At 45.1% G+C, this 24,687-nt stretch overlaps 47 non-coding genes across 47 annotated transcripts; all 47 read right to left on the bottom strand.

Annotated features, from left to right (window-relative positions):
* Positions 1 to 47: 47 nt before the first annotated feature.
* Positions 48 to 139, bottom strand: TRNAI-UAU (transfer RNA isoleucine (anticodon UAU)). Its single transcript is given in 2 exon segments — positions 48 to 83; positions 102 to 139. It is a non-coding gene; the product is annotated as a tRNA-Ile (tRNA).
* Positions 140 to 282: 143 nt separating this feature from the next.
* On the bottom strand, positions 283 to 374 carry TRNAI-UAU (transfer RNA isoleucine (anticodon UAU)). Its single transcript is given in 2 exon segments — positions 283 to 318; positions 337 to 374. It is a non-coding gene; the product is annotated as a tRNA-Ile (tRNA).
* Positions 375 to 751: 377 nt separating this feature from the next.
* On the bottom strand, positions 752 to 843 carry TRNAV-UAC (transfer RNA valine (anticodon UAC)). The gene is given in 2 exon segments: positions 752 to 787; positions 806 to 843. It is a non-coding gene; the product is annotated as a tRNA-Val (tRNA).
* Positions 844 to 1,221: 378 nt separating this feature from the next.
* On the bottom strand, positions 1,222 to 1,313 carry TRNAK-UUU (transfer RNA lysine (anticodon UUU)). Its single transcript is given in 2 exon segments — positions 1,222 to 1,257; positions 1,276 to 1,313. It is a non-coding gene; the product is annotated as a tRNA-Lys (tRNA).
* Positions 1,314 to 1,455: 142 nt separating this feature from the next.
* Positions 1,456 to 1,547, bottom strand: TRNAI-UAU (transfer RNA isoleucine (anticodon UAU)). Its single transcript is given in 2 exon segments — positions 1,456 to 1,491; positions 1,510 to 1,547. It is a non-coding gene; the product is annotated as a tRNA-Ile (tRNA).
* Positions 1,548 to 1,690: 143 nt separating this feature from the next.
* On the bottom strand, positions 1,691 to 1,782 carry TRNAI-UAU (transfer RNA isoleucine (anticodon UAU)). The gene is given in 2 exon segments: positions 1,691 to 1,726; positions 1,745 to 1,782. It is a non-coding gene; the product is annotated as a tRNA-Ile (tRNA).
* Positions 1,783 to 1,925: 143 nt separating this feature from the next.
* TRNAI-UAU (transfer RNA isoleucine (anticodon UAU)) lies at positions 1,926 to 2,017 on the bottom strand. The gene is given in 2 exon segments: positions 1,926 to 1,961; positions 1,980 to 2,017. It is a non-coding gene; the product is annotated as a tRNA-Ile (tRNA).
* A 612-nt stretch (positions 2,018 to 2,629) lies between these two features.
* Positions 2,630 to 2,721, bottom strand: TRNAI-UAU (transfer RNA isoleucine (anticodon UAU)). The gene is given in 2 exon segments: positions 2,630 to 2,665; positions 2,684 to 2,721. It is a non-coding gene; the product is annotated as a tRNA-Ile (tRNA).
* A 378-nt stretch (positions 2,722 to 3,099) lies between these two features.
* On the bottom strand, positions 3,100 to 3,191 carry TRNAI-UAU (transfer RNA isoleucine (anticodon UAU)). Its single transcript is given in 2 exon segments — positions 3,100 to 3,135; positions 3,154 to 3,191. It is a non-coding gene; the product is annotated as a tRNA-Ile (tRNA).
* Positions 3,192 to 3,334: 143 nt separating this feature from the next.
* Positions 3,335 to 3,426, bottom strand: TRNAI-UAU (transfer RNA isoleucine (anticodon UAU)). The gene is given in 2 exon segments: positions 3,335 to 3,370; positions 3,389 to 3,426. It is a non-coding gene; the product is annotated as a tRNA-Ile (tRNA).
* Positions 3,427 to 3,569: 143 nt separating this feature from the next.
* TRNAI-UAU (transfer RNA isoleucine (anticodon UAU)) lies at positions 3,570 to 3,661 on the bottom strand. Its single transcript is given in 2 exon segments — positions 3,570 to 3,605; positions 3,624 to 3,661. It is a non-coding gene; the product is annotated as a tRNA-Ile (tRNA).
* Positions 3,662 to 4,038: 377 nt separating this feature from the next.
* On the bottom strand, positions 4,039 to 4,130 carry TRNAV-UAC (transfer RNA valine (anticodon UAC)). The gene is given in 2 exon segments: positions 4,039 to 4,074; positions 4,093 to 4,130. It is a non-coding gene; the product is annotated as a tRNA-Val (tRNA).
* Positions 4,131 to 4,273: 143 nt separating this feature from the next.
* TRNAI-UAU (transfer RNA isoleucine (anticodon UAU)) lies at positions 4,274 to 4,365 on the bottom strand. Its single transcript is given in 2 exon segments — positions 4,274 to 4,309; positions 4,328 to 4,365. It is a non-coding gene; the product is annotated as a tRNA-Ile (tRNA).
* Positions 4,366 to 4,508: 143 nt separating this feature from the next.
* Positions 4,509 to 4,600, bottom strand: TRNAK-UUU (transfer RNA lysine (anticodon UUU)). Its single transcript is given in 2 exon segments — positions 4,509 to 4,544; positions 4,563 to 4,600. It is a non-coding gene; the product is annotated as a tRNA-Lys (tRNA).
* Positions 4,601 to 4,742: 142 nt separating this feature from the next.
* On the bottom strand, positions 4,743 to 4,834 carry TRNAI-UAU (transfer RNA isoleucine (anticodon UAU)). Its single transcript is given in 2 exon segments — positions 4,743 to 4,778; positions 4,797 to 4,834. It is a non-coding gene; the product is annotated as a tRNA-Ile (tRNA).
* Positions 4,835 to 5,446: 612 nt separating this feature from the next.
* TRNAI-UAU (transfer RNA isoleucine (anticodon UAU)) lies at positions 5,447 to 5,538 on the bottom strand. The gene is given in 2 exon segments: positions 5,447 to 5,482; positions 5,501 to 5,538. It is a non-coding gene; the product is annotated as a tRNA-Ile (tRNA).
* A 378-nt stretch (positions 5,539 to 5,916) lies between these two features.
* TRNAI-UAU (transfer RNA isoleucine (anticodon UAU)) lies at positions 5,917 to 6,008 on the bottom strand. The gene is given in 2 exon segments: positions 5,917 to 5,952; positions 5,971 to 6,008. It is a non-coding gene; the product is annotated as a tRNA-Ile (tRNA).
* An 848-nt stretch (positions 6,009 to 6,856) lies between these two features.
* TRNAI-UAU (transfer RNA isoleucine (anticodon UAU)) lies at positions 6,857 to 6,948 on the bottom strand. The gene is given in 2 exon segments: positions 6,857 to 6,892; positions 6,911 to 6,948. It is a non-coding gene; the product is annotated as a tRNA-Ile (tRNA).
* A 143-nt stretch (positions 6,949 to 7,091) lies between these two features.
* TRNAI-UAU (transfer RNA isoleucine (anticodon UAU)) lies at positions 7,092 to 7,183 on the bottom strand. The gene is given in 2 exon segments: positions 7,092 to 7,127; positions 7,146 to 7,183. It is a non-coding gene; the product is annotated as a tRNA-Ile (tRNA).
* Positions 7,184 to 7,796: 613 nt separating this feature from the next.
* Positions 7,797 to 7,888, bottom strand: TRNAI-UAU (transfer RNA isoleucine (anticodon UAU)). Its single transcript is given in 2 exon segments — positions 7,797 to 7,832; positions 7,851 to 7,888. It is a non-coding gene; the product is annotated as a tRNA-Ile (tRNA).
* Positions 7,889 to 8,500: 612 nt separating this feature from the next.
* TRNAI-UAU (transfer RNA isoleucine (anticodon UAU)) lies at positions 8,501 to 8,592 on the bottom strand. The gene is given in 2 exon segments: positions 8,501 to 8,536; positions 8,555 to 8,592. It is a non-coding gene; the product is annotated as a tRNA-Ile (tRNA).
* A 143-nt stretch (positions 8,593 to 8,735) lies between these two features.
* Positions 8,736 to 8,827, bottom strand: TRNAI-UAU (transfer RNA isoleucine (anticodon UAU)). The gene is given in 2 exon segments: positions 8,736 to 8,771; positions 8,790 to 8,827. It is a non-coding gene; the product is annotated as a tRNA-Ile (tRNA).
* Positions 8,828 to 10,847: 2,020 nt separating this feature from the next.
* On the bottom strand, positions 10,848 to 10,939 carry TRNAI-UAU (transfer RNA isoleucine (anticodon UAU)). Its single transcript is given in 2 exon segments — positions 10,848 to 10,883; positions 10,902 to 10,939. It is a non-coding gene; the product is annotated as a tRNA-Ile (tRNA).
* Positions 10,940 to 11,550: 611 nt separating this feature from the next.
* On the bottom strand, positions 11,551 to 11,642 carry TRNAI-UAU (transfer RNA isoleucine (anticodon UAU)). Its single transcript is given in 2 exon segments — positions 11,551 to 11,586; positions 11,605 to 11,642. It is a non-coding gene; the product is annotated as a tRNA-Ile (tRNA).
* Positions 11,643 to 11,784: 142 nt separating this feature from the next.
* TRNAI-UAU (transfer RNA isoleucine (anticodon UAU)) lies at positions 11,785 to 11,876 on the bottom strand. The gene is given in 2 exon segments: positions 11,785 to 11,820; positions 11,839 to 11,876. It is a non-coding gene; the product is annotated as a tRNA-Ile (tRNA).
* A 612-nt stretch (positions 11,877 to 12,488) lies between these two features.
* Positions 12,489 to 12,580, bottom strand: TRNAI-UAU (transfer RNA isoleucine (anticodon UAU)). The gene is given in 2 exon segments: positions 12,489 to 12,524; positions 12,543 to 12,580. It is a non-coding gene; the product is annotated as a tRNA-Ile (tRNA).
* Positions 12,581 to 13,428: 848 nt separating this feature from the next.
* TRNAI-UAU (transfer RNA isoleucine (anticodon UAU)) lies at positions 13,429 to 13,520 on the bottom strand. The gene is given in 2 exon segments: positions 13,429 to 13,464; positions 13,483 to 13,520. It is a non-coding gene; the product is annotated as a tRNA-Ile (tRNA).
* A 143-nt stretch (positions 13,521 to 13,663) lies between these two features.
* TRNAI-UAU (transfer RNA isoleucine (anticodon UAU)) lies at positions 13,664 to 13,755 on the bottom strand. Its single transcript is given in 2 exon segments — positions 13,664 to 13,699; positions 13,718 to 13,755. It is a non-coding gene; the product is annotated as a tRNA-Ile (tRNA).
* A 378-nt stretch (positions 13,756 to 14,133) lies between these two features.
* Positions 14,134 to 14,225, bottom strand: TRNAI-UAU (transfer RNA isoleucine (anticodon UAU)). Its single transcript is given in 2 exon segments — positions 14,134 to 14,169; positions 14,188 to 14,225. It is a non-coding gene; the product is annotated as a tRNA-Ile (tRNA).
* An 848-nt stretch (positions 14,226 to 15,073) lies between these two features.
* Positions 15,074 to 15,165, bottom strand: TRNAI-UAU (transfer RNA isoleucine (anticodon UAU)). Its single transcript is given in 2 exon segments — positions 15,074 to 15,109; positions 15,128 to 15,165. It is a non-coding gene; the product is annotated as a tRNA-Ile (tRNA).
* Positions 15,166 to 15,776: 611 nt separating this feature from the next.
* On the bottom strand, positions 15,777 to 15,868 carry TRNAI-UAU (transfer RNA isoleucine (anticodon UAU)). Its single transcript is given in 2 exon segments — positions 15,777 to 15,812; positions 15,831 to 15,868. It is a non-coding gene; the product is annotated as a tRNA-Ile (tRNA).
* Positions 15,869 to 16,010: 142 nt separating this feature from the next.
* Positions 16,011 to 16,102, bottom strand: TRNAI-UAU (transfer RNA isoleucine (anticodon UAU)). Its single transcript is given in 2 exon segments — positions 16,011 to 16,046; positions 16,065 to 16,102. It is a non-coding gene; the product is annotated as a tRNA-Ile (tRNA).
* A 612-nt stretch (positions 16,103 to 16,714) lies between these two features.
* TRNAI-UAU (transfer RNA isoleucine (anticodon UAU)) lies at positions 16,715 to 16,806 on the bottom strand. Its single transcript is given in 2 exon segments — positions 16,715 to 16,750; positions 16,769 to 16,806. It is a non-coding gene; the product is annotated as a tRNA-Ile (tRNA).
* An 848-nt stretch (positions 16,807 to 17,654) lies between these two features.
* On the bottom strand, positions 17,655 to 17,746 carry TRNAI-UAU (transfer RNA isoleucine (anticodon UAU)). Its single transcript is given in 2 exon segments — positions 17,655 to 17,690; positions 17,709 to 17,746. It is a non-coding gene; the product is annotated as a tRNA-Ile (tRNA).
* A 143-nt stretch (positions 17,747 to 17,889) lies between these two features.
* On the bottom strand, positions 17,890 to 17,981 carry TRNAI-UAU (transfer RNA isoleucine (anticodon UAU)). The gene is given in 2 exon segments: positions 17,890 to 17,925; positions 17,944 to 17,981. It is a non-coding gene; the product is annotated as a tRNA-Ile (tRNA).
* Positions 17,982 to 18,359: 378 nt separating this feature from the next.
* On the bottom strand, positions 18,360 to 18,451 carry TRNAI-UAU (transfer RNA isoleucine (anticodon UAU)). Its single transcript is given in 2 exon segments — positions 18,360 to 18,395; positions 18,414 to 18,451. It is a non-coding gene; the product is annotated as a tRNA-Ile (tRNA).
* A 377-nt stretch (positions 18,452 to 18,828) lies between these two features.
* Positions 18,829 to 18,920, bottom strand: TRNAI-UAU (transfer RNA isoleucine (anticodon UAU)). Its single transcript is given in 2 exon segments — positions 18,829 to 18,864; positions 18,883 to 18,920. It is a non-coding gene; the product is annotated as a tRNA-Ile (tRNA).
* Positions 18,921 to 19,532: 612 nt separating this feature from the next.
* TRNAI-UAU (transfer RNA isoleucine (anticodon UAU)) lies at positions 19,533 to 19,624 on the bottom strand. Its single transcript is given in 2 exon segments — positions 19,533 to 19,568; positions 19,587 to 19,624. It is a non-coding gene; the product is annotated as a tRNA-Ile (tRNA).
* An 848-nt stretch (positions 19,625 to 20,472) lies between these two features.
* On the bottom strand, positions 20,473 to 20,564 carry TRNAI-UAU (transfer RNA isoleucine (anticodon UAU)). The gene is given in 2 exon segments: positions 20,473 to 20,508; positions 20,527 to 20,564. It is a non-coding gene; the product is annotated as a tRNA-Ile (tRNA).
* Positions 20,565 to 20,707: 143 nt separating this feature from the next.
* TRNAI-UAU (transfer RNA isoleucine (anticodon UAU)) lies at positions 20,708 to 20,799 on the bottom strand. Its single transcript is given in 2 exon segments — positions 20,708 to 20,743; positions 20,762 to 20,799. It is a non-coding gene; the product is annotated as a tRNA-Ile (tRNA).
* A 143-nt stretch (positions 20,800 to 20,942) lies between these two features.
* On the bottom strand, positions 20,943 to 21,034 carry TRNAI-UAU (transfer RNA isoleucine (anticodon UAU)). Its single transcript is given in 2 exon segments — positions 20,943 to 20,978; positions 20,997 to 21,034. It is a non-coding gene; the product is annotated as a tRNA-Ile (tRNA).
* A 378-nt stretch (positions 21,035 to 21,412) lies between these two features.
* TRNAI-UAU (transfer RNA isoleucine (anticodon UAU)) lies at positions 21,413 to 21,504 on the bottom strand. The gene is given in 2 exon segments: positions 21,413 to 21,448; positions 21,467 to 21,504. It is a non-coding gene; the product is annotated as a tRNA-Ile (tRNA).
* Positions 21,505 to 21,647: 143 nt separating this feature from the next.
* TRNAI-UAU (transfer RNA isoleucine (anticodon UAU)) lies at positions 21,648 to 21,739 on the bottom strand. The gene is given in 2 exon segments: positions 21,648 to 21,683; positions 21,702 to 21,739. It is a non-coding gene; the product is annotated as a tRNA-Ile (tRNA).
* Positions 21,740 to 22,117: 378 nt separating this feature from the next.
* TRNAI-UAU (transfer RNA isoleucine (anticodon UAU)) lies at positions 22,118 to 22,209 on the bottom strand. Its single transcript is given in 2 exon segments — positions 22,118 to 22,153; positions 22,172 to 22,209. It is a non-coding gene; the product is annotated as a tRNA-Ile (tRNA).
* A 378-nt stretch (positions 22,210 to 22,587) lies between these two features.
* On the bottom strand, positions 22,588 to 22,679 carry TRNAI-UAU (transfer RNA isoleucine (anticodon UAU)). The gene is given in 2 exon segments: positions 22,588 to 22,623; positions 22,642 to 22,679. It is a non-coding gene; the product is annotated as a tRNA-Ile (tRNA).
* A 377-nt stretch (positions 22,680 to 23,056) lies between these two features.
* On the bottom strand, positions 23,057 to 23,148 carry TRNAI-UAU (transfer RNA isoleucine (anticodon UAU)). The gene is given in 2 exon segments: positions 23,057 to 23,092; positions 23,111 to 23,148. It is a non-coding gene; the product is annotated as a tRNA-Ile (tRNA).
* Positions 23,149 to 23,760: 612 nt separating this feature from the next.
* On the bottom strand, positions 23,761 to 23,852 carry TRNAI-UAU (transfer RNA isoleucine (anticodon UAU)). The gene is given in 2 exon segments: positions 23,761 to 23,796; positions 23,815 to 23,852. It is a non-coding gene; the product is annotated as a tRNA-Ile (tRNA).
* Between the last annotated feature and the right edge of the window lie 835 nt (positions 23,853 to 24,687).

The raw sequence follows: 24,687 nt of genomic DNA, 5'->3' as shown, positions 1-24,687 counted from the left end.
TATACAATTAACCTCATGACTAAATATGAAAACTAATAAAAATTTCATTCCCCAGGTGAGGCTCGAACTCACAACCCCGGCATAGCTCACGAGAACTGTCGTATAAGTACCGTGCACTAACCAATTGCGCCACTGGAGAACGCGGTTGCACGTAAGAGTGTTTCCTTTAGGACTGTTGTCTACACACACCTCCGGTAAACAAATGTTTTCGAGCCAGGCAGTCGCCAGCATTGAGTATACAATTAACCTCATGTAAAAATATGAAAACTAATAAAAACTTCATTCCCCAGGTGAGGCTCGAACTCACAACCCCGGCATAGCTCACGAGAACTGTCGTATAAGTACCGTGCGCTAACCAATTGCGCCACTGGGGAACACGGTTGCTTGTAAAAGTGTTTCCTTTAGGACAGTTGTCTACACACAACTCCAGTAAACAAATGTTTTCAGGCTAGGCAGTTGCCAGCATTGAGTATACAATTACCTCATGGCTAAATATGAAAACTAATAAAAATTTCACTCCCCAGGCGAGGCTCAAACTCACAACCCCGGCATAGCTCACAAGAACCGTCGTGTAAGTACCGTGCGCTAACCAATTGCGCCACTGCGGAACACGGTCGCACGAAGGAGTCTTTCCTTTAGGACTGTTGTCTGCGCAAAACTCCAGTAAACAAATTTTTTCGAGCCAGGCAGTCGCCAGCATTGAGTATACAATTAACCTCATGACTAAATATGAAAACTAATAAAAATTTCATTCCACAGGCGAGTATGGAACTCACAACCTCGGCATAGCTCACAAGAACTGTCGTGTAAGTACCGTGCGCTAACCAATTGCGCCACTGCGGAACACGGTCGCACGTAAGAGTCTTTCCTTTAGGACTGTTGTCTGCGCAAAACTCCAGTAAACAAATTTTTTCGAGCCAGGCAGTCGCCAGCATTGAGTATACAATTAACCTCATGACTAAATATGAAAACTAATAAAAATTTCATTCCACAGGCGAGTCTCGAACTCACAACCTCGGCATAGCTGACGAGAACTGTCGTATAAGTACCGTGCGCTAACCAATGGCGCCACTGGGGAACACGTTTGCACGTAAGAGGGTTTCCTTTACGACTGTTGTCTCCACACAACTCCAGTAAACAAATGTTTCCGAACCAGGCAGTCGCCAGCATTGAGTATACAATTAACCTCAAGCCTAAATATGAAAACTAATGAAAATTCCATTCCCCAGGTGAGGCTCAAACTCACAACCCCGGCATAGCTCACGAGAACTTACGTAAAGGTACCGTGCGCTAACCGATTGCGCCACTGGGGACACGGTCACACGTAGGAGTCTTTCCTTTAGGACTGTTGTCTGCGCAAAACTCCAGTAAACAAACGTTTTCGAGCCAGGCAGTCGCCAGCATTCAGTATACAATGAACCTCACGACTAAATATGAAAACTAATAAAAATTTCATTCCCCAGGTGAGGCTCGAACTCACAACCCCGGCATAGCTCACGAGAACTGTCGTATAAGTACCGTGCGCTAACCAATTGCGCCACTGGGGAAGACGGTCGCACGTAAGAGTGTTTCCTTTAGGACTGTTGTCTACACACACCTCCAGTAAACAAATGTTTTCGAGCCAGGCAGTCGCCAGCATTGAGTATACAATTAACCTCATGACTAATTATGAAAACTAATAAAAATTTCATTCCCCAGGTGAGTCTCGAACTCACAACCCCGGCATAGCTGACGAGAACTGTTGTATAGGTACCGTGCGCTAACCGATTGCGCCACTGGGGAACACGGTCGCACGTAGGAGTCTTTTCTTTAGGACTGTTGTCTCCACACAACACCAGTAAACAATAGTTTTCGAGCTAGGCAGTCGCCAGCATTGAGTATACAATTAACCTCATGGCTAAATATGAAAACTAATAAAAATTTCATTCCCCAGGTGAGGCTCGAACTCACAATCCCGGCATAGCTCACGAGAACTGTCGTATAAGTACCGTGCGCTAACCAATTGCGCCACTGGGGAAGACGTTTGCACGTAAGAGGGTTTCCTTTACGACTGTTGTCTCCACACAACTCCAGTAAACAAATGTTTCCGAACCAGGCAGTCGCCAGCATTGAGTATACAATTAACCTCAAGCCTAAATATGAAAACTAATGAAAATTCCATTCCCCAGTTGAGGCTCAAACTCACAACCCCGGCATTGCTCACGAGAACTTTCGTAAAGGTACCGTGCGCTAACCGATTGCGCTACTGGGGACACGGTCACACGTAGGAGTCTTTCCTTTAGGACTGTTGTCTGCGCAAAACTCCAGTGAACAAACGTTTTCGAGCCAGGCAGTCGCCAGCATTCAGTATACAATGAACCTCACGGCTAAATATGAAAACTGATAAAAATTTCATTCCCCAGGTGAGGCTCGAACTCTCAACCCCCGCATAGCTCACGAGAACTGTCGTATAAGTACCGTGCGCTAACCAATTACGCCACTGGGGAACAAGGTCGCACGTAGGAGTCTTTCCTTTAGGACTGTTGTCTCCACACAATTCTAGTAAACAAATGTTTTTGGAGCCAGGCAGTCACCAGCATTGAGTATACAATTACCTCATGTAAAATTATGAAAACTAATAAAAACTTCATTCCCCAGGTGAGGCTTGAACTCAAAACCCCGGCATAGCTCACGAGAACTGTCGTATAAGTACCGTGCGCTAACCAATTGCGCCACTGGGGAACATGGTTGCACGTAAGAGTGTTTCCTTTAGGACTGTTGTCTACACACACCTCCAGTAAACAAATGTTTTCGAGTCAGGCAGTCGTCAGCATTTAGTATACAATTAACCTCATGACTAAATATGAAATCTAATAAAAATTTGATTCCATAGGTGAGGGACGAACTCACAACCCCGGCATAGCTCACGAGAACTGTCGTATAAGTACCGTGTGCTAACTAATTGCGCCACTGGGGAACACGGTCGCACGTAGGAGTCTTTCCTTTAGGACTGTTGTCTACACACAACTCCAGTAAACAAATGTTTTCGAGCCAGGCAGTCGCCAGCATTGAGTATACAATTAACCTCATGACTACATATGAAAACTAATAAAAATTTCATTCCCCAGGTGAGGCTCGAACTCACAACCCCGGCATAGCTCACGAGAACTGTCGTATAAGTACCGTGCGCTAACCAATTGCGCCACTGGAGAACGCGGTTGCACGTAAGAGTGTTTCCTTTAGGACTGTTGTCTACACACAACTCCAGTAAACAAATGTTTTCGAGCCAGGCAGTCGCCAGCATTGAGTATACAATTAACCTCATGACTAAATATGAAAACTAATAAAAATTTCATTCCCCAGGTGAGGCTCGAACTCACAACCCCGGCATAGCTCACGAGAACTGTCGTATAAGTACCGTGCACTAACCAATTGCGCCACTGGAGAACGCGGTTGCACGTAAGAGTGTTTCCTTTAGGACTGTTGTCTACACACACCTCCGGTAAACAAATGTTTTCGAGCCAGGCAGTCGCCAGCATTGAGTATACAATTAACCTCATGTAAAAATATGAAAACTAATAAAAACTTCATTCCCCAGGTGAGGCTCGAACTCACAACCCCGGCATAGCTCACGAGAACTGTCGTATAAGTACCGTGCGCTAACCAATTGCGCCACTGGGGAACACGGTTGCTTGTAAAAGTGTTTCCTTTAGGACTGTTGTCTACACACAACTCCAGTAAACAAATGTTTTCAGGCTAGGCAGTTGCCAGCATTGAGTATACAATTACCTCAAGGCTAAATATGAAAACTAATAAAAATTTCACTCCCCAGGCGAGGCTCAAACTCACAACCCCGGCATAGCTCACAAGAACCGTCGTGTAAGTACCGTGCGCTAACCAATTGCGCCACTGCGGAACACGGTCGCACGTAGGAGTCTTTCCTTTAGGACTGTTGTCTGCGCAAAACTCCAGTAAACAAATTTTTTCGAGCCAGGCAGTCGCCAGCATTGAGTATACAATTAACCTCATGACTAAATATGAAAACTAAGAAAAATTTCATTCCACAGGCGAGTCTCGAACTCACAACCTCGGCATAGCTCACAAGCACTGTCGTGTAAGTACCGTGCGCTAACCAATTGCGCCACTGCGGAACACGGTCGCACGTAGGAGTCTTTCCTTTAGGACTGTTGTCTGCGCAAAACTCCAGTAAACAAATTTTTTCGAGCCAGGCAGTCGCCACCATTGAGTATACAATTAACCTCATGACTAAATATGAAAACTAATAAAAATTTCATTCCACAGGCGAGTCTCGAACTCACAACCTCGGCATAGCTGACGAGAACTGTCGTATAAGTACCGTGCGCTAACCAATTGCGCCACTGGGGAACACGTTTGCACGTAAGAGGGTTTCCTTTACGACTGTTGTCTCCACACAACTCCAGTAAACAAATGTTTCCGAACCAGGCAGTCGCCAGCATTGAGTATACAATTAACCTCAAGCGTAAATATGAAAACTAATGAAAATTCCATTCCCCAGGTGAGGCTCAAACTCACAACCCCGGCATAGCTCACGAGAACTTACGTAAAGGTACCGTGCGCTAACCGATTGCGCCACTGGGGACACGGTCACACGTAGGAGTCTTTCCTTTAGGACTGTTGTCTGCGCAAAACTCCAGTAAACAAACGTTTTCGAGCCAGGCAGTCGCCAGCATTCAGTATACAATGAACCTCACGACTAAATATGAAAACTAATAAAAATTTCATTCCCCAGGTGAGGCTCGAACTCACAATCCCGGCATAGCTCACGAGAACTGTCGTATAAGTACCGTGCGCTAACCAATTGCGCCACTGGGGAAGACGTTTGCACGTAAGAGGGTTTCCTTTACGACTGTTGTCTCCACACAACTCCAGTAAACAAATGTTTCCGAACCAGGCAGTCGCCAGCATTGAGTATACAATTAACCTCAAGCCTAAATATGAAAACTAATGAAAATTCCATTCCCCAGTTGAGGCTCAAACTCACAACCCCGGCATTGCTCACGAGAACTTTCGTAAAGGTACCGTGCGCTAACCGATTGCGCTACTGGGGACACGGTCACACGTAGGAGTCTTTCCTTTAGGACTGTTGTCAGCGCAAAACTCCAGTGAACAAACGTTTTCGAGCCAGGCAGTCGCCAGCATTCAGTATACAATGAACCTCACGACTAAATATGAAAACTGATAAAAATTTCATTCCCCAGGTGAGGCTCGAACTCTCAACCCCCGCATAGCTCACGAGAACTGTCGTATAAGTACCGTGCGCTAACCAATTACGCCACTGGGGAACAAGGTCGCACGTAGGAGTCTTTCCTTTAGGACTGTTGTCTCCACACAATTCTAGTAAACAAATGTTTTTGGAGCCAGGCAGTCACCAGCATTGAGTATACAATTACCTCATGTAAAACTATGAAAACTAATAAAAACTTCATTCCCCAGGTGAGGCTCGAACTCACAACCCCGGCATAGCTCACGAGAACTGTCGTATACGTACCGTGCGCTAACCAATTGCGCCACTGGGGAACACGGTTGCACGTAAAAGTGTTTCCTTTAGGACTGTTGTCTACACACACCTCCAGTAAGCAAATGTTTTCGAGCCAGGCAGTCGCCAGCATTGAGTATACAATTAACCTCATGACTAAATAAGAAAACTAATAAAAATTTCAATCCCCAGGTGAGGCTCGAACTCACAACCCCGGCATAGCTCACGAGAACTGTCGTATAAGTACCGTGCGCTAACCACTTGCACCACTGTGGAACATGGTTGCACGTAAGAGTGTTTCCTTTAGGACTGTTGCCTACACACACCTCCAGTAAGTAAATGTTTTCGAGCAAGGCAGTCGCCAGCAGTGAGTATACAATTAACCTCATGACTGATAATGGAAACTAATAAGAATTTCATTCCCGAGGTGAGGCTCGAACTCACAATCCCGGCATAGCTAACGAGAACTGGCGTATAAGTACCGTGCGCTAACCAATTGCGCCACTGGGGAACACGGTTGCACGTAAGAGTGTTTCCTTTAGGACTGTTGTCTACACACAACTCCAGTAAACAAATGTTTTCGGGCCAGGCTGTCGCCAGCATTGAGTATACAATTAACCTCACGACTAAATATGAAAACTGATAAAAATTTCATTCCCCAGGTGAGGCTCGAACTCTCAACCCCCGCATAGCTCACGAGAACTGTCGTATAAGTACCGTGCGCAAACCAATTGCGCCACTGGGGAACACGGTCGCACGTAGGAGTCTTTTCTTTAGGACTGTTGCCTACACACAACTCCAGTAAACAAATGTTTTCGAGCTAGGCAGTCGCCAGCATTGAGTATACAATTAACCTCATGACTAATAATGAAAACGAATAAAAATTTCATTCCCAAGGTGAGGCTCGAACTCACAACCCCGGCAAAGCTCACAAGAACTGTCGTATAAGTACCGTGCACTAACCAATTGCGCCACTGGGGAACACGGTTGAACGTAAGAGTGTTTCCTTTAGGACTGTTGTCTACACACACATCCAGTAAGCAAATGTTTTCGAGTCAGGCAGTCGTCAGCATTTAGTATACAATTAACCTCATGACTAAATATGAAATCTAATAAAAATTTGATTCCATAGGTGAGGCTCGAACTCACAACCCCGGCATAGCTGACGAGAACTGTCGTATAAGTACCGTGTGCTAACTAATTGCGTCACTGGGGAACAAGGTCGCACGTAGGAGTCTTTCCTTTAGGACTGTTGTCTACACACAACTCCAGTAAACAAATGTTTTCGAGCCAGGCAGTCGCCAGCATTGAGTATACAATTAACGTCATGACTAAATATGAAAACTAATAAAAATTTCAGTCCCCAGGTGAGGCTCGAACTCACAACCCCGGCATAGCTCACGAGAACTGTCGTATAAGTACCGTGCGCTAACCAATTGCGCCACTGGAGAACGCGGTTGCACGTAAGAGTGTTTCCTTTAGGACTGTTGTCTCCACACAATTCTAGTAAACAAATGTTTTTGGAGCCAGGCAGTCACCAGCAATGAGTATACAATTACCTCATGTAAAATTATGAAAACTAATAAAAACTTCATTCCCCAGGTGAGGCTCGAACTCACAACCCCGGCATAGCTCACGAGAACTGTCGTATAAGTACCGTGCGCTAACCAATTGCGCCACTGGGGAACACGGTTGCACGTAAAAGTGTTTCCTTTAGGACTGTTGTCTACACACACCTCCAGTAAGCAAATGTTTTCGAGCCAGGCAGTCGCCAGCATTGAGTATACAATTAACCTCATGACTAAATAAGAAAACTAATAAAAATTTCAATCCCCAGGTGAGGCTCGAACTCACAACCCCGGCATAGCTCACGAGAACTGTCGTATAAATACCGTGCGCTAACCACTTGCACCACTGTGGAACATGGTTGCACGTAAGAGTGTTTCCTTTAGGACTGTTGCCTACACACACCTCCAGTAAGTAAATGTTTTCGAGCAAGGCAGTCGCCAGCAGTGAGTATACAATTAACCTCATGACTAAATATGAAAACTAATAAAAATTTCATTCCACAGGTGAGTCTCGAACTCACAACCCCGGCATAGCTGACGAGAACTGTCGTATAAGTACCGTGCGCAAACCAATTGCGCCACTGGGGAACACGGTCGCACGTAGGAGTCTTTTCTTTAGGACTGTTGCCTACACACAACTCCAGTAAACAAATGTTTTCGAGCTAGGCAGTCGCCAGCATTGAGTATACAATTAACCTCATGACTAATAATGAAAACGAATAAAAATTTCATTCCCCAGGTGAGGCTCGAACTCACAACCCCGGCAAAGCTCACAAGAACTGTCGTATAAGTACCGTGCGCTAACCAATTGCGCCACTGGGGAACACGGTTGAACGTAAGAGTGTTTCCTTTAGGACTGTTGTCTACACACACATCCAGTAAGCAAATGTTTTCGAGCAAGGCAGTCGCCAGCAGTGAGTATACAATTAACCTCATGACTGATAATGGAAACTAATAAGAATTTGATTCCATAGGTGAGGCTCGAACTCACAACCCCGGCATAGCTGACGAGAACTGTCGTATAAGTACCGTGCGCTAACCAATTGCGCCACTGGGGAACACGGTTGCTTGTAAAAGTGTTTCCTTTAGGACTGTTGTCTACACACAACTCCAGTCAACAAATGTTTTCAGGCTAGGCAGTTGCCAGCATTGAGTATACAATTACCTCATGGCTAAATATGAAAACTAATAAAAATTTCACTCCCCAGGCGAGGCTCAAACTCACAACCCCGGCATAGCTCACAAGAACTGTCGTGTAAGTACCGTGCGCAAACCAATTGCGCCACTGCGGAACACGGTCGCACGTAGGAGTCTTTCCTTTAGGACTGTTGTCTGCGCAAACCTCCAGTAAACAAATTGTTTCGAGCCAGGCAGTCGCCAGCATTGAGTATACAATTAACCTCATGACTAAATATGAAAACTAATAAAAATTTCATTCCACAGGCGAGTCTCGAACTCACAACCTCGGCATAGCTGACGAGAACTGTCGTATAAGTACCGTGCGCTAACCAATTGCGCCACTGGGGAACACGGTCGCACGTAGGAGTCTTTTCTTTAGGACTGTTGTCTACACACAACTCCAGTAAACAAATGTTTTCGAGCTAGGCAGTCGCCAGCATTAAGTATACAATTAACCTCATGTAAAAATATGAAAACTAATAAAAACTTCATTCCCCAGATGAGGCTCGAACTCACAACCCCGGCATAGCTCACGAGAACTGTCGTATACGTACCGTGCGCTAACCAATTGCGCCACTGGGGAACACGGTTGCACGTAAGAGTGTTTCCTTTAGGACTGTTGTCTGCACACACCTCCAGTAAACAAATGTTTTCGAGCTAGGCAGTTGCCAGCATTGAGTATACAATTACCTCATGGCTAAATATGAAAACTAATAAAAATTTCACTCCCCAGGCGAGGCTCAAACTCACAACCCCGGCATAGCTCACAAGAACTGTCGTGTAAGTACCGTGCGCTAACCAATTGCGCCACTGCGGAACACGGTCGCACGTAGGAGTCTTTCCTTTAGGACTGTTGTCTGCGCAAAACTCCAGTAAACAAATTTTTTCGAGCCAGGCAGTCGCCAGCATTGAGTATACAATTAACTTCATGACTAAATATGAAAACTAATAAAAATTTCATTCCACAGGCGAGTCTCGAACTCACAACTTCGGCATAGCTGACGAGAACTGTCGTATAAGTACCGTGCACTAACCAATTGCGCCACTGGGGAACACGTTTGCACGTAAGAGGGTTTCCTTTACGACTGTTGTCTCCACACAACTCCAGTAAACAAATGTTTCCGAACCAGGCAGTCGCCAGCATTGAGTATACAATTAACCTCAAGCCTAAATATGAAAACTAATGAAAATTCCATTCCCCAGTTGAGGCTCAAACTCACAACCCCGGCATTGCTCACGAGAACTTTCGTAAAGGTACCGTGCGCTAACCGATTGCGCTACTGGGGACATGGTCGCACGTAGGAGTCTTTCCTTTAGGACTGTTGTCTGCGCAAAACTCCAGTGAACAAACGTTTTCGAGCCAGGCAGTCGCCAGCATTCAGTATACAATGAACCTCACGACTAAATATGAAAACTGATAAAAATTTCATTCCCCAGGTGAGGCTCGAACTCTAAACCCCCGCATAGCTCACGAGAACTGTCGTATAAGTACCGTGCGCTAACCAATTACGCCACTGGGGAACAAGGTCGCACGTAGGAGTCTTTCCTTTAGGACTGTTGTCTCCACACAACTCTAGTAAACAAATGTTTTCGAGCCAGGCAGTCGCCAGCATTGAGTATACAATTACCTCATGTAAAATTATGAAAACTAATAAAAACTTCATTCCCCAGGTGAGGCTCGAACTCACAACCCCGGCATAGCTCACGAGAACTGTCGTATACGTACCGTGCGCTAACCAATTGCGCCACTGGAAAACACGATTGCACGTAAAAGTGTTTCCTTTAGGACTGTTGTCTACACACACCTCCAGTAAGCAAATGTTTTCGAGCCAGGCAGTCGCTAGCATTGAGTATACAATTAACCTCATGACTAAATATGAAAACTAATAAAAATTTCAATCCCCAGGTGAGGCTCGAACTCACAACCCCGGCATAGCTCACGAGAACTGTCGTATAAGTACCGTGCGCTAACCACTTGCACCACTGTGGAACATGGTTGCACGTAAGAGTGTTTCCTTTAGGACTGTTGTCTACACACACCTCCAGTAAACAAATGTTTTCGAGCCAGGCAGTCGCCAGCATTGAGTATACAATTAACCTCATGACTAAATATGAAAACTAATAAAAATTTTATTCCCCAGGTGAGGCTCGAACTCACAACCCCGGCATAGCTCACGAGAACTGTCGTATAAGTACCGTGCGCTAACTAATGGCGCCACTGGGGAACACGGTTGCACGTAAGGGTGTTTCCTTTACAACTGTTGTCTACACACTCCTCCAGTAAACAAATGTTTTCGAGCCAGGCAGTCGCCAGCATTCAGTATACAATTAACCTCATGACTAAATATGAAAACCAATAAAAATGTTATTCCCCAGGTGGGGCTACGAACTCACAACCCCGGGATAGCTCACGAGAACTGTCGTATAAGTACCGTGCGCTAACCAATTGCGCCACTGGAGAACACGGTTGCACGTAAGAGTGTTTCCTTTAGGACTGTTGTCTCCACACAATTCTAGTAAACAAATGTTTTCGAGCCAGGCAGTCGCCAGCATTGAGTATACAATTACCTCATGTAAAATTATGAAAACTAATAAAAACTTCATTCCCCAGGTGAGGCTCGAACTCACAACCCCGGCATAGCTCACGAGAACTGTCGTATACGTACCGTGCGCTAACCAATTGCGCCACTGGGGAACATGGTTGCACGTAAAAGTGTTTACTTTAGGACTGTTGTCTACACACACCTCCAGTAAGCAAATGTTTTCCAGCCAGGCAGTCGCCAGCATTGAGTATACAATTAACCTCATGACTAATAATGAAAACTAATAAAAATTTCATTTCCCAGGTGAGGCTCGAACTCACAACCCCGGCATAGCTCACGAAAACTGTCGTATTAGTACCGTGCGCTAACTAATTACGCCACTGCGAACACGGTTTCACGTAAGAGTGTTTCCTTTAGGACTGTTGTCTACACACACCTCCAGTAAACAAATGTTTTCGAGCCAGGCAGTCGCCAGCATTGAGTATACAATTAACCTCATGACTAATATTGAAAACTAATAAAAATTTCATTCCCCAGGTGAGGCTCGAACTCACAACCCCGGCATAGCTCACGAGAACTGTCGTATAAGTACCGTGCGCTAACTAATAGCGCCACTGGGGAACACGGTTGCACGTAAGAGTGTTTCCTTTACAACTGTTGTCTACACACACCTCCAGTAAGCAAATGTTTCGAGCCAGGCAGTCGCCAGCATTGAGTATACAATTAACCTCATGACTAATAATGAAAACTAATAAAAATTTCATTTCCCAGGTGAGGCTCGAACTCACAACCCCGGCATAGCTCACGAGAACTGTCGTATAAGTACCGTGCGCTAACCAATTGCGCCACTGCGAACACGGTTTCACGTAAGAGTGCTTCCTTTAGGACTGTTGTCTACACACACCTCCAGTAAACAAATGTTTTCGAGCCAGGCAGTCGCCAGCATTGAGTATACAATTAACCTCATGACTAATAATGAAAACTAATAAAAATTTCATTCCCCAGGTGAGGCTCGAAATCACAACCCCGGCATAGCTCACGAGAACTGTCCTATAAGTACCGTGCGCTAACCAATTGCGCCACTGGGGAACACGGTTGCACGTAAGAGTGTTTCCTTTAGGACTGTTCTCTACACACACCTCCAGTAAACAAATGTTTTCGAGCCAGGCAGTCGCCAGCATTGAGTATACAATTAACCTCATGACTAAATATGAAAACCAATAAAATTTTCATTCCCCAGGTGAGGCTCGAACTCACAACGTTGCATAGCTCACGAGAACTGTCGCATAAGTACCGTGCGCTAACCAATTGCGCCACTGGGGAACACGGTTTCACGTTAGAGTGTTTCCTTTACGACTGTTGTCTACACACACCTCCAGTAAACAAATGTTTTCGAGCCAGGCAGTCGCCAGCATTGCGTATACAGTTGACCTTATGATTATATATGAAAACTAATAAAAATTTCATTCCCCAGGTGAGGCTCGAACTCACAACCCCGGGATAGCTCACGAGAACTGTCGTATAAGTATGGTGCGCTAACCAATTGCGCCACTGGGGAACACGGTTGCACGTAAGAGTGTTTCCTTTAGGACTGTTGTCTACACACACCTCCAGTAAACAAATGTTTTCGAGCCAGGCAGTCGCCAGCATTGAGTATACAATTAACCTCATGACTAAATATGAAAACTGATAAAAATTTCATTCCCCAGGTGAGTCTCGAACTCACAACCCCGGCATAGCTGACGAGAACTGTTGTATAGGTACCGTGCGCTAACCGATTGCGCCACTGGGGAACACGGTCGCACGTAGGAGCCTTTTCATTAGGACTGTTGTCTCCACACAACTCCAGTAAACAATAGTTTTCGAGCTAGGCAGTCGCCAGCATTGAGTATACAATTAACCTCATGGCTAAATAAGAAAACTAATAAAAATTTCACTCCCCAGGTGAGGCTCAAACTCACAACCCCGGCATAGCTCACGAGAACTGTCGTATAAGTATGGTGCGCTAACCAATTGCGTCACTGGGAAACACGGTTGCACATAGGAGTCTTTCCTTGAGGACTGTTGTCTGCGCAAGACTCCAGTAAACAAATGTTTTCGAGCCAGGCAGTCGCCAGCATTGAGTATACAATTAACCTCATGACTAAATATGAAACCTAATAAAAATTTCATTCCACAAGTGAGTCTCGAACTCACAACCCCGGCATAGCTGACGAGAACTGTTGTATAAGTACCGTGCGCTAACCGATTGCGCCACTGGGGAACACGGTCGCACGTAGGAGTCTTTTCTTTAGGACTGTTGTCTCCACACAACTCCAGAAAACAATAGTTTTCGAGCTAGGCAGTCGCCAGCATTGAGTATACAATTAACCTCATGGCTCAATATGAAAACTAATAAAAATTTCACTCCCCAGGTGAGGCTCAAACTCACAAACCCGGCATAGCTCACGAGAACTGTCGTATAAGTACCGTGCGCTAACTAATTGCGCCACTGGGGAACACGGTCGCACGTAGGAGTCTTTTCTTTAGGACTGTTGTCTACACACAACTCCAGTAAACAAATGTTTTCGAGCCAGGCAGTCGCCAGCATTGAGTATACAAATAACCTCATGACTAAATATGAAAACTAATAAAAATTTCATTCCACAGGTGAGTCTCGAACTCACAACCCCGGCATAGCTGACGAGAACTGTCGTATAAGTACCGTGCGCTAACCAATTGCGCCACTGGGGAACACGGTTGCACATAAGAGTGTTTCCTTTAGGACTGTTCTCTACACACAACTCCAGTAAACAAATGTTTTCGGGCCAAGCTGTCGCCAGCATTGAGTATACAATTAACCTCATGACTAAATATGAAAACTAATAAATATTTCATTCCCCAGGTGAGGCTTGAACTCAAAACCCCGGCATAGCTCACGAGAACTGTCGTATAAGTACCGTGCGCTAACCAATTGCGCCACTGGGGAACATGGTTGCACGTAAGAGTGTTTCCTTTAGGACTGTTGTCTACACACACCTCCAGTAAACAAATGTTTTCGAGTCAGGCTGTAGTCAGCATTTAGTATACAATTAACCTCATGACTAAATATGAAATTTAATAAAAATTTGATTCCATAGGTGAGGGACGAACTCACAACCCCGGCATAGCTCACGAGAACTGTCGTATAAGTACCGTGTGCTAACTAATTGCGCCACTGGGGAACACGGTCGCACGTAGGAGTCTTTCCTTTAGGACTGTTGTCTACACACAACTCCAGTAAACAAATGTTTTCGAGCCAGGCAGTCGCCAGCATTGAGTATACAATTAACCTCATGACTAAATATGAAAGCTAATAAAAATTTCATTCCCCAGGTGAGGCTCGAACTCACAACCCCGGCATAGCTCACGAGAACTGTCGTATAAGTACCGCGCGCTAACCAATTGCGCCACTGGAGAACGCGGTTGCACGTAAGAGTGTTTCCTTTAGGACTGTTGTCTACACACAACTCCAGTAAACAAATGTTTTCGAGCCAGGCAGTCGCCAGCATTGAGTATACAATTAACCTCATGACTAAATATGAAAACTAATAAAAATTTCAATCCCCAGGTGAGGCTCGAACTCACAACCCCGGCATAGCTCACGAGAACTGTCGTATAAGTACCGTGCGCTAACCACTTGCACCACTGTGGAACATGGTTGCACGTAAGAGTGTTTCCTTTAGGACTGTTGTCTACACACACCTCCAGTAAACAAATGTTTTCGAGCCAGGCAGTCGCCAGCATTGAGTATACAATTAACCTCATGACTAAATATGAAAACTAATAAAAATTTTATTCCCCAGGTGAGGCTCGAACTCACAACCCCGGCATAGCTCACGAGAACTGTCGTATAAGTACCGTGCGCTAACTAATGGCGCCACTGGGGAACACGGTTGCACGTAAGGGTGTTTCCTTTACAACTGTTGTCTACACACTCCTCCAGTAAACAAATGTTTTCGAGCCAGGCAGTCGCCAGCATTCAGTATACAATTAACCTCATGACTAAATATGAAAACCAATAAAAATGTTATTCCCCAGGTGGGGCTACGAACTCACAACCCCGGGATAGCTCACGAGAACTGTCGTATAAGTACCGTGCGCTAACCAATTGCGCCACTGGAGAACACGGTTGCACGTAAGAGTGTTTCCTTTAGGACTGTTGTCTCCACACAATTCTAGTAAACAAATGTTTTCGAGCCAGGCAGTCGCCAGCATTGAGTATACAATTACCTCATGTAAAATTATGAAAACTAATAAAAACTTCATTCCCCAGGTGAGGCTCGAACTCACAACCCCGGCATAGCTCACGAGAACTGTCGTATACGTACCGTGCGCTAACCAATTGCGCCACTGGGGAACATGGTTGCACGTAAAAGTGTTTACTTTAGGACTGTTGTCTACACACACCTCCAGTAAGCAAATGTTTTCCAGCCAGGCAGTCGCCAGCATTGAGTATACAATTAACCTCATGACTAATAATGAAAACTAATAAAAATTTCATTTCCCAGGTGAGGCTCGAACTCACAACCCCGGCATAGCTCACGAAAACTGTCGTATTAGTACCGTGCGCTAACTAATTACGCCACTGCGAACACGGTTTCACGTAAGAGTGTTTCCTTTAGGACTGTTGTCTACACACACCTCCAGTAAACAAATGTTTTCGAGCCAGGCAGTCGCCAGCATTGAGTATACAATTAACCTCATGACTAATATTGAAAACTAATAAAAATTTCATTCCCCAGGTGAGGCTCGAACTCACAACCCCGGCATAGCTCACGAGAACTGTCGTATAAGTACCGTGCGCTAACTAATAGCGCCACTGGGGAACACGGTTGCACGTAAGAGTGTTTCCTTTACAACTGTTGTCTACACACACCTCCAGTAAGCAAATGTTTCGAGCCAGGCAGTCGCCAGCATTGAGTATACAATTAACCTCATGACTAATAATGAAAACTAATAAAAATTTCATTTCCCAGGTGAGGCTCGAACTCACAACCCCGGCATAGCTCACGAGAACTGTCGTATAAGTACCGTGCGCTAACCAATTGCGCCACTGCGAACACGGTTTCACGTAAGAGTGCTTCCTTTAGGACTGTTGTCTACACACACCTCCAGTAAACAAATGTTTTCGAGCCAGGCAGTCGCCAGCATTGAGTATACAATTAACCTCATGACTAATAATGAAAACTAATAAAAATTTCATTCCCCAGGTGAGGCTCGAAATCACAACCCCGGCATAGCTCACGAGAACTGTCCTATAAGTACCGTGCGCTAACCAATTGCGCCACTGGGGAACACGGTTGCACGTAAGAGTGTTTCCTTTAGGACTGTTCTCTACACACACCTCCAGTAAACAAATGTTTTCGAGCCAGGCAGTCGCCAGCATTGAGTATACAATTAACCTCATGACTAAATATGAAAACCAATAAAATTTTCATTCCCCAGGTGAGGCTCGAACTCACAACGTTGCATAGCTCACGAGAACTGTCGCATAAGTACCGTGCGCTAACCAATTGCGCCACTGGGGAACACGGTTTCACGTTAGAGTGTTTCCTTTACGACTGTTGTCTACACACACCTCCAGTAAACAAATGTTTTCGAGCCAGGCAGTCGCCAGCATTGCGTATACAGTTGACCTTATGATTATATATGAAAACTAATAAAAATTTCATTCCCCAGGTGAGGCTCGAACTCACAACCCCGGGATAGCTCACGAGAACTGTCGTATAAGTATGGTGCGCTAACCAATTGCGCCACTGGGGAACACGGTTGCACGTAAGAGTGTTTCCTTTAGGACTGTTGTCTACACACACCTCCAGTAAACAAATGTTTTCGAGCCAGGCAGTCGCCAGCATTGAGTATACAATTAACCTCATGACTAAATATGAAAACTGATAAAAATTTCATTCCCCAGGTGAGTCTCGAACTCACAACCCCGGCATAGCTGACGAGAACTGTTGTATAGGTACCGTGCGCTAACCGATTGCGCCACTGGGGAACACGGTCGCACGTAGGAGCCTTTTCATTAGGACTGTTGTCTCCACACAACTCCAGTAAACAATAGTTTTCGAGCTAGGCAGTCGCCAGCATTGAGTATACAATTAACCTCATGGCTAAATAAGAAAACTAATAAAAATTTCACTCCCCAGGTGAGGCTCAAACTCACAACCCCGGCATAGCTCACGAGAACTGTCGTATAAGTATGGTGCGCTAACCAATTGCGTCACTGGGAAACACGGTTGCACATAGGAGTCTTTCCTTGAGGACTGTTGTCTGCGCAAGACTCCAGTAAACAAATGTTTTCGAGCCAGGCAGTCGCCAGCATTGAGTATACAATTAACCTCATGACTAAATATGAAACCTAATAAAAATTTCATTCCACAAGTGAGTCTCGAACTCACAACCCCGGCATAGCTGACGAGAACTGTTGTATAAGTACCGTGCGCTAACCGATTGCGCCACTGGGGAACACGGTCGCACGTAGGAGTCTTTTCTTTAGGACTGTTGTCTCCACACAACTCCAGAAAACAATAGTTTTCGAGCTAGGCAGTCGCCAGCATTGAGTATACAATTAACCTCATGGCTCAATATGAAAACTAATAAAAATTTCACTCCCCAGGTGAGGCTCAAACTCACAAACCCGGCATAGCTCACGAGAACTGTCGTATAAGTACCGTGCGCTAACTAATTGCGCCACTGGGGAACACGGTCGCACGTAGGAGTCTTTTCTTTAGGACTGTTGTCTACACACAACTCCAGTAAACAAATGTTTTCGAGCCAGGCAGTCGCCAGCATTGAGTATACAAATAACCTCATGACTAAATATGAAAACTAATAAAAATTTCATTCCACAGGTGAGTCTCGAACTCACAACCCCGGCATAGCTGACGAGAACTGTCGTATAAGTACCGTGCGCTAACCAATTGCGCCACTGGGGAACACGGTTGCACATAAGAGTGTTTCCTTTAGGACTGTTCTCTACACACAACTCCAGTAAACAAATGTTTTCGGGCCAAGCTGTCGCCAGCATTGAGTATACAATTAACCTCATGACTAAATATGAAAACTAATAAATATTTCATTCCCCAGGTGAGGCTTGAACTCAAAACCCCGGCATAGCTCACGAGAACTGTCGTATAAGTACCGTGCGCTAACCAATTGCGCCACTGGGGAACATGGTTGCACGTAAGAGTGTTTCCTTTAGGACTGTTGTCTACACACACCTCCAGTAAACAAATGTTTTCGAGTCAGGCTGTAGTCAGCATTTAGTATACAATTAACCTCATGACTAAATATGAAATTTAATAAAAATTTGATTCCATAGGTGAGGGACGAACTCACAACCCCGGCATAGCTCACGAGAACTGTCGTATAAGTACCGTGTGCTAACTAATTGCGCCACTGGGGAACACGGTCGCACGTAGGAGTCTTTCCTTTAGGACTGTTGTCTACACACAACTCCAGTAAACAAATGTTTTCGAGCCAGGCAGTCGCCAGCATTGAGTATACAATTAACCTCATGACTAAATATGAAAGCTAATAAAAATTTCATTCCCCAGGTGAGGCTCGAACTCACAACCCCGGCATAGCTCACGAGAACTGTCGTATAAGTACCGCGCGCTAACCAATTGCGCCACTGGAGAACGCGGTTGCACGTAAGAGTGTTTCCTTTAGGACTGTTGTCTACACACAACTCCAGTAAACAAATGTTTTCGAGCCAGGCAGTCGCCAGCATTGAGTATACAATTAACCTCATGACTAATAATGAAAACTAATAAAAATTTCATTCCCCAGGTGAGGCTCGAAATCACAACCCCGGCATAGCTCACGAGAACTGTCGTATAAGTACCGTGCGCTAACCAATTGCGCCACTGCGAACACGGTTTCACGTAAGAGTGTTTCCTTTAGGACTGTTGTCTACACACACCTCCAGTAAACAAATGTTTTCGAGCCAGGCAGTCGCCAGCATTGAGTATACAATTAACCTCATGACTAATAATGAAAACTAATAAAAATTTCATTCCCCAGGTGAGGCTCGAAATCACAACCCCGGCATAGCTCACGAGAACTGTCGTATAAGTACCGTGCGCTAACCAATTGCGCCACTGGGGAACACGGTTGCACGTAAGAGTGTTTCCTTTAGGACTGTTCTCTACACCCACCTCCAGTAAACAAATGTTTTCGGGCCAGGCAGTCGCCAGCATTGAGTATACAATTAACCTCATGACTAAATATGAAAACCAATAAAATTTTCATTCCCCAGGTGAGGCTCGAACTCACAACGTTGCATAGCTCACGAGAACTGTCGCATAAGTACCGTGCGCTAACCAATTGCGCCACTGGGGAACACGGTTTCACGTTAGAGTGTTTCCTTTACGACTGTTGTCTACACACACCTCCAGTAAACAAATGTTTTCGAGCCAGGCAGTCGCCAGCATTGCGTATACAGTTGACCTTATGACTAAATATGAAAACTAATAAAAATTTCATTCCCCAGGTGAGGCTCGAACTCACAACCCCGGGATAGCTCACGAGAACTGTCGTATAAGTATGGTGCGCTAACCAATTGCGCCACTGGGGAACACGGTTGCACGTAAGAGTTTTTCCTTTAGGACTGTTGTCTACACACACCTCCACTAAACAAATGTTTTCGAGCCAGGCAGTCGCCAGCATTGAGTATACAATTAACCTCATGACTAAATATGAAAACTGATAAAAATTTCATTCCCCAGGTGAGTCTCGAACTCACAACCCCGGCATAGCTGACGAGAACTGTTGTATAGGTACCGTGCGCTAACCGATTGCGCCACTGGGGAACACGGTCGCACGTAGGAGCCTTTTCTTTAGGACTGTTGTCTCCACACAACTCCAGTAAACAATAGTTTTCGAGCTAGGCAGTCGCCAGCATTGAGTATACAATTAACCTCATGGCTAAATAAGAAAACTAATAAAAATTTCACTCCCCAGGTGAGGCTCAAACTCACAACCCCGGCATAGCTCACGAGAACTGTCGTATAAGTATGGTGCGCTAACCAATTGCGCCACTGGGGAACACGGTTGCACATAGGAGTCTTTCCTTGAGGACTGTTGTCTGCGCAAGACTCCAGTAAACAAATGTTTTCGAGCCAGGCAGTCGCCAGCATTGAGTATACAATTAACCTCATGACTAAATATGAAACCTAATAAAAATTTCATTCCACAAGTGAGTCTCGAACTCACAACCCCGGCATAGCTGACGAGAACTGTTGTATAAGTACCGTGCGCTAACCGATTGCGCCACTGGGGAACACGGTCGCACGTAGGAGTCTTTTCTTTAGGACTGTTGTCTCCACACAACTCCAGAAAACAATAGTTTTCGAGCTAGGCAGTCGCCAGCATTGAGTATACAATTAACCTCATGGCTCAATATGAAAACTAATAAAAATTTCACTCCCCAGGTGAGGCTCAAACTCACAAACCCGGCATAGCTCACGAGAACTGCCGTATAAGTACCGTGCGCTAACTAATTGCGCCACTGGGGAACACGGTCGCACGTAGGAGTCTTTTCTTTAGGACTGTTGTCTACACACAACTCCAGTAAACAAATGTTTTCGAGCCAGGCAGTCGCCAGCATTGAGTATACAAATAACCTCATGACTAAATATGAAAACTAATAAAAATTTCATTCCACAGGTGAGTCTCGAACTCACAACCCCGGCATAGCTGACGAGAACTGTCGTATAAGTACCGTGCGCTAACCAATTGCGCCACTGGGGAACACGGTCGCACGTAGGAGTCTTTTCTTTAGGACTGTTGCCTACACACAACTCCAGTAAACAAATGTTTTCGAGCTAGGCAGTCGCCAGCATTGAGTATACAATTAACCTCATGACTAAATATGAAAACTAATAAAAATTTCAATCCCCAGGGGAGGCTCGAACTCACAACCCCGGCATAGCTCACGAGAACTGTCGTATAAGTACCGTGCGCTAACCAATTGCGCCACTGGGGAACACGGTTGCACATAAGAGTGTTTCCTTTAGGACTGTTCTCTACACACAACTCCAGTAAACAAATGTTTTCGGGCCAAGCTGTCGCCAGCATTGAGTATACAATTAACCTCATGACTAAATATGAAAACTAATAAATATTTCATTCCCCAGGTGAGGCTTGAACTCAAAACCCCGGCATAGCTCACGAGAACTGTCGTATAAGTACCGTGCGCTAACCAATTGCGCCACTGGGGAACATGGTTGCACGTAAGAGTGTTTCCTTTAGGACTGTTGTCTACACACACCTCCAGTAAACAAATGTTTTCGAGTCAGGCTGTAGTCAGCATTTAGTATACAATTAACCTCATGACTAAATATGAAATCTAATAAAAATTTGATTCCATAGGTGAGGGACGAACTCACAACCCCGGCATAGCTCACGAGAACTGTCGTATAAGTACCGTGTGCTAACTAATTGCGCCACTGGGGAACACGGTCGCACGTAGGAGTCTTTCCTTTAGGACTGTTGTCTACACACAACTCCAGTAAACAAATGTTTTCGAGCCAGGCAGTCGCCAGCATTGAGTATACAATTAACCTCATGACTAAATATGAAAACTAATAAAAATTTCATTCCCCAGGTGAGGCTCGAACTCACAACCCCGGCATAGCTCACGAGAACTGTCGTATAAGTACCGTGCGCTAACCAATTGCGCCACTGGAGAACGCGGTTGCACGTAAGAGTGTTTCCTTTAGGACTGTTGTCTACACACAACTCCAGTAAACAAATGTTTTCGAGCCAGGCAGTCGCCAGCATTGAGTATACAATTACCCTCATGACTAAATATGAAAACTAATAAAAATTTCATTCCCCAGGTGAGGCTCGAACTCACAACCCCGGCATAGCTCACGAGAACTGTCGTATAAGTACCGTGCACTAACCAATTGCGCCACTGGAGAACGCGGTTGCACGTAAGAGTGTTTCCTTTAGGACTGTTGTCTACACACACCTCCGGTAAACAAATGTTTTGGAGCCAGGCTGTCGCCAGCATTGAGTATACAATTAACCTCATGTAAAAATATGAAAACTAATAAAAACTTCATTCCCCAGGTGAGGCTCGAACTCACAACCCCGGCATAGCTCACGAGAACTGTCGTATAAGTACCGTGTGCTAACTAATTGCGCCACTGGGGAACACGGTCGCACGTAGGAGTCTTTCCTTTAGGACTGTTGTCTACACACAACTCCAGTAAACAAATGTTTTCGAGCCAGGCAGTCGCCAGCATTGAGTATACAATTAACCTCATGACTAAATATGAAAACTAATAAAAATTTCATTCCACAGGTGAGTCTCGAACTCACAACCCCGGCATAGCTGACGAGAACTGTCGTATAAGTACCGTGCGCTAACCAATTGCGCCACTGGGGAACACGGTTGCACATAAGAGTGTTTCCTTTAGGACTGTTGTCTACACACACCTCCAGTAAACAAATGTTTTCGAGTCAGGCTGTAGTCAGCATTTAGTATACAATTAACCTCATGACTAAATATGAAATTTAATAAAAATTTGATTCCATAGGTGAGGGACGAACTCACAACCCCGGCATAGCTCACGAGAACTGTCGTATAAGTACCGTGTGCTAACTAATTGCGCCACTGGGGAACACGGTCGCACGTAGGAGTCTTTCCTTTAGGACTGTTGTCTACACACAACTCCAGTAAACAAATGTTTTCGAGCCAGGCAGTCGCCAGCATTGAGTATACAATTAACCTCATGACTAATTATGAAAACTAATAAAAATTTCATTCCCCAGGTGAGGCTCGAACTCACAACCCCGGCATAGCTCACGAGAACTGTCGTATAAGTACCGCGCGCTAACCAATTGCGCCACTGGAGAACGCGGTTGCACGTAAGAGTGTTTCCTTTAGGACTGTTGTCTACACACAACTCCAGTAAACAAATGTTTTCGAGCCAGGCAGTCGCCAGCATTAAGTATACAATTAACCTCATGTAAAAATATGAAAACTAATAAAAACTTCATTCCCCAGGTGAGGCTCGAACTCACAACCCCGGCAAAGCTCACGAGAACTGTCGTATAAGTACCGTGCGCTAACCAATTGCGCCACTGCGAACACGGTTTCACGTAAGAGTGTTTCCTTTAGGACTGTTGTCTACACACACCTCCAGTAAACAAATGTTTTCGAGCCAGGCAGTCGCCAGCATTGAGTATACAATTAACCTCATGACTAATAATGAAAACTAATAAAAGTTTCATTCCCCAGGTGAGGCTCGAAATCACAGCCCCGGCATAGCTCACGAGAACTGTCGTATAAGTACCGTGCGCTAACCAATTGCGCCACTGGGGAACACGGTTGCACGTAAGAGTGTTTCCTTTAGGACTGTTCTCTACACACACCTCCAGTAAACAAATGTTTTCGAGCCAGGCAGTCGCCAGCATTGAGTATACAATTAACCTCATGACTAAATATGAAAACCAATAAAATTTTCATTCCCCAGGTGAGGCTCGAACTCACAACGTTGCATAGCTCACGAGAACTGTCGCATAAGTACCGTGCGCTAACCAATTGCGCCACTGGGGAACACGGTTTCACGTTAGAGTGTTTCCTTTACGACTGTTGTCTACACACACCTCCAGTAAACAAATGTTTTCGAGCCAGGCAGTCGCCAGCATTGCGTATACAGTTGACCTTATGACTAAATATGAAAACTAATAAAAATTTCATTCCCCAGGTGAGGCTCGAACTCACAACCCCGGGATAGCTCACGAGAACTGTCGTATAAGTATGGTGCGCTAACCAATTGCGCCACTGGGGAACACGGTTGCACGTAAGAGTTTTTCCTTTAGGACTGTTGTCTACACACACCTCCAGTAAACAAATGTTTTCGAGCCAGGCAGTCGCCAGCATTGAGTATACAATTAACCTCATGACTAAATATGAAAACTGATAAAAATTTCATTCCCCAGGTGAGTCTCGAACTCACAACCCCGGCATAGCTGACGAGAACTGTTGTATAGGTACCGTGCGCTAACCGATTGCGCCACTGGGGAACACGGTCGCACGTAGGAGCCTTTTCTTTAGGACTGTTGTCTCCACACAACTCCAGTAAACAATAGTTTTCGAGCTAGGCAGTCGCTAGCATTGAGTATACAATTAACCTCATGGCTAAATAAGAAAACTAATAAAAATTTCACTCCCCAGGTGAGGCTCAAACTCACAACCCCGGCATAGCTCACGAGAACTGTCGTATAAGTATGGTGCGCTAGCCAATTGCGCCACTGGGGAACACGGTTGCACATAGGAGTCTTTCCTTGAGGACTGTTGTCTGCGCAAGACTCCAGTAAACAAATGTTTTCGAGCCAGGCAGTCGCCAGCATTGAGTATACAATTAACCTCATGACTAAATATGAAACCTAATAAAAATTTCATTCCACAAGTGAGTCTCGAACTCACAACCCCGGCATAGCTGACGAGAACTGTTGTATAAGTACCGTGCGCTAACCGATTGCGCCACTGGGGAACACGGTCGCACGTAGGAGTCTTTTCTTTAGGACTGTTGTCTCCACACAACTCAAGAAAACAATAGTTTTCGAGCTAGGCAGTCGCCAGCATTGAGTATACAATTAACCTCATGGCTCAATATGAAAACTAATAAAAATTTCACTCCTCAGGTGAGGCTCAAACTCACAAACCCGGCATAGCTCACGAGAACTGTCGTATAAGTACCGTGCGCTAACTAATTGCGCCACTGGGGAACACGGTCGCACGTAGGAGTCTTTTCTTTAGGACTGTTGTCTACACACAACTCCAGTAAACAAATGTTTTCGAGCCAGGCAGTCGCCAGCATTGAGTATACAAATAACCTCATGACTAAATATGAAAACT

Source organism: Rhipicephalus microplus, chromosome 8 (genome assembly GCF_043290135.1).
Source record: "Rhipicephalus microplus isolate Deutch F79 chromosome 8, USDA_Rmic, whole genome shotgun sequence".
In the NCBI taxonomy this organism is placed as follows: Eukaryota; Metazoa; Arthropoda; class Arachnida; order Ixodida; family Ixodidae; genus Rhipicephalus; species Rhipicephalus microplus.
The sequence above is the reverse complement of the archived record's forward strand: the minus strand, read 5'-3'. Positions and strand labels throughout refer to the sequence as shown.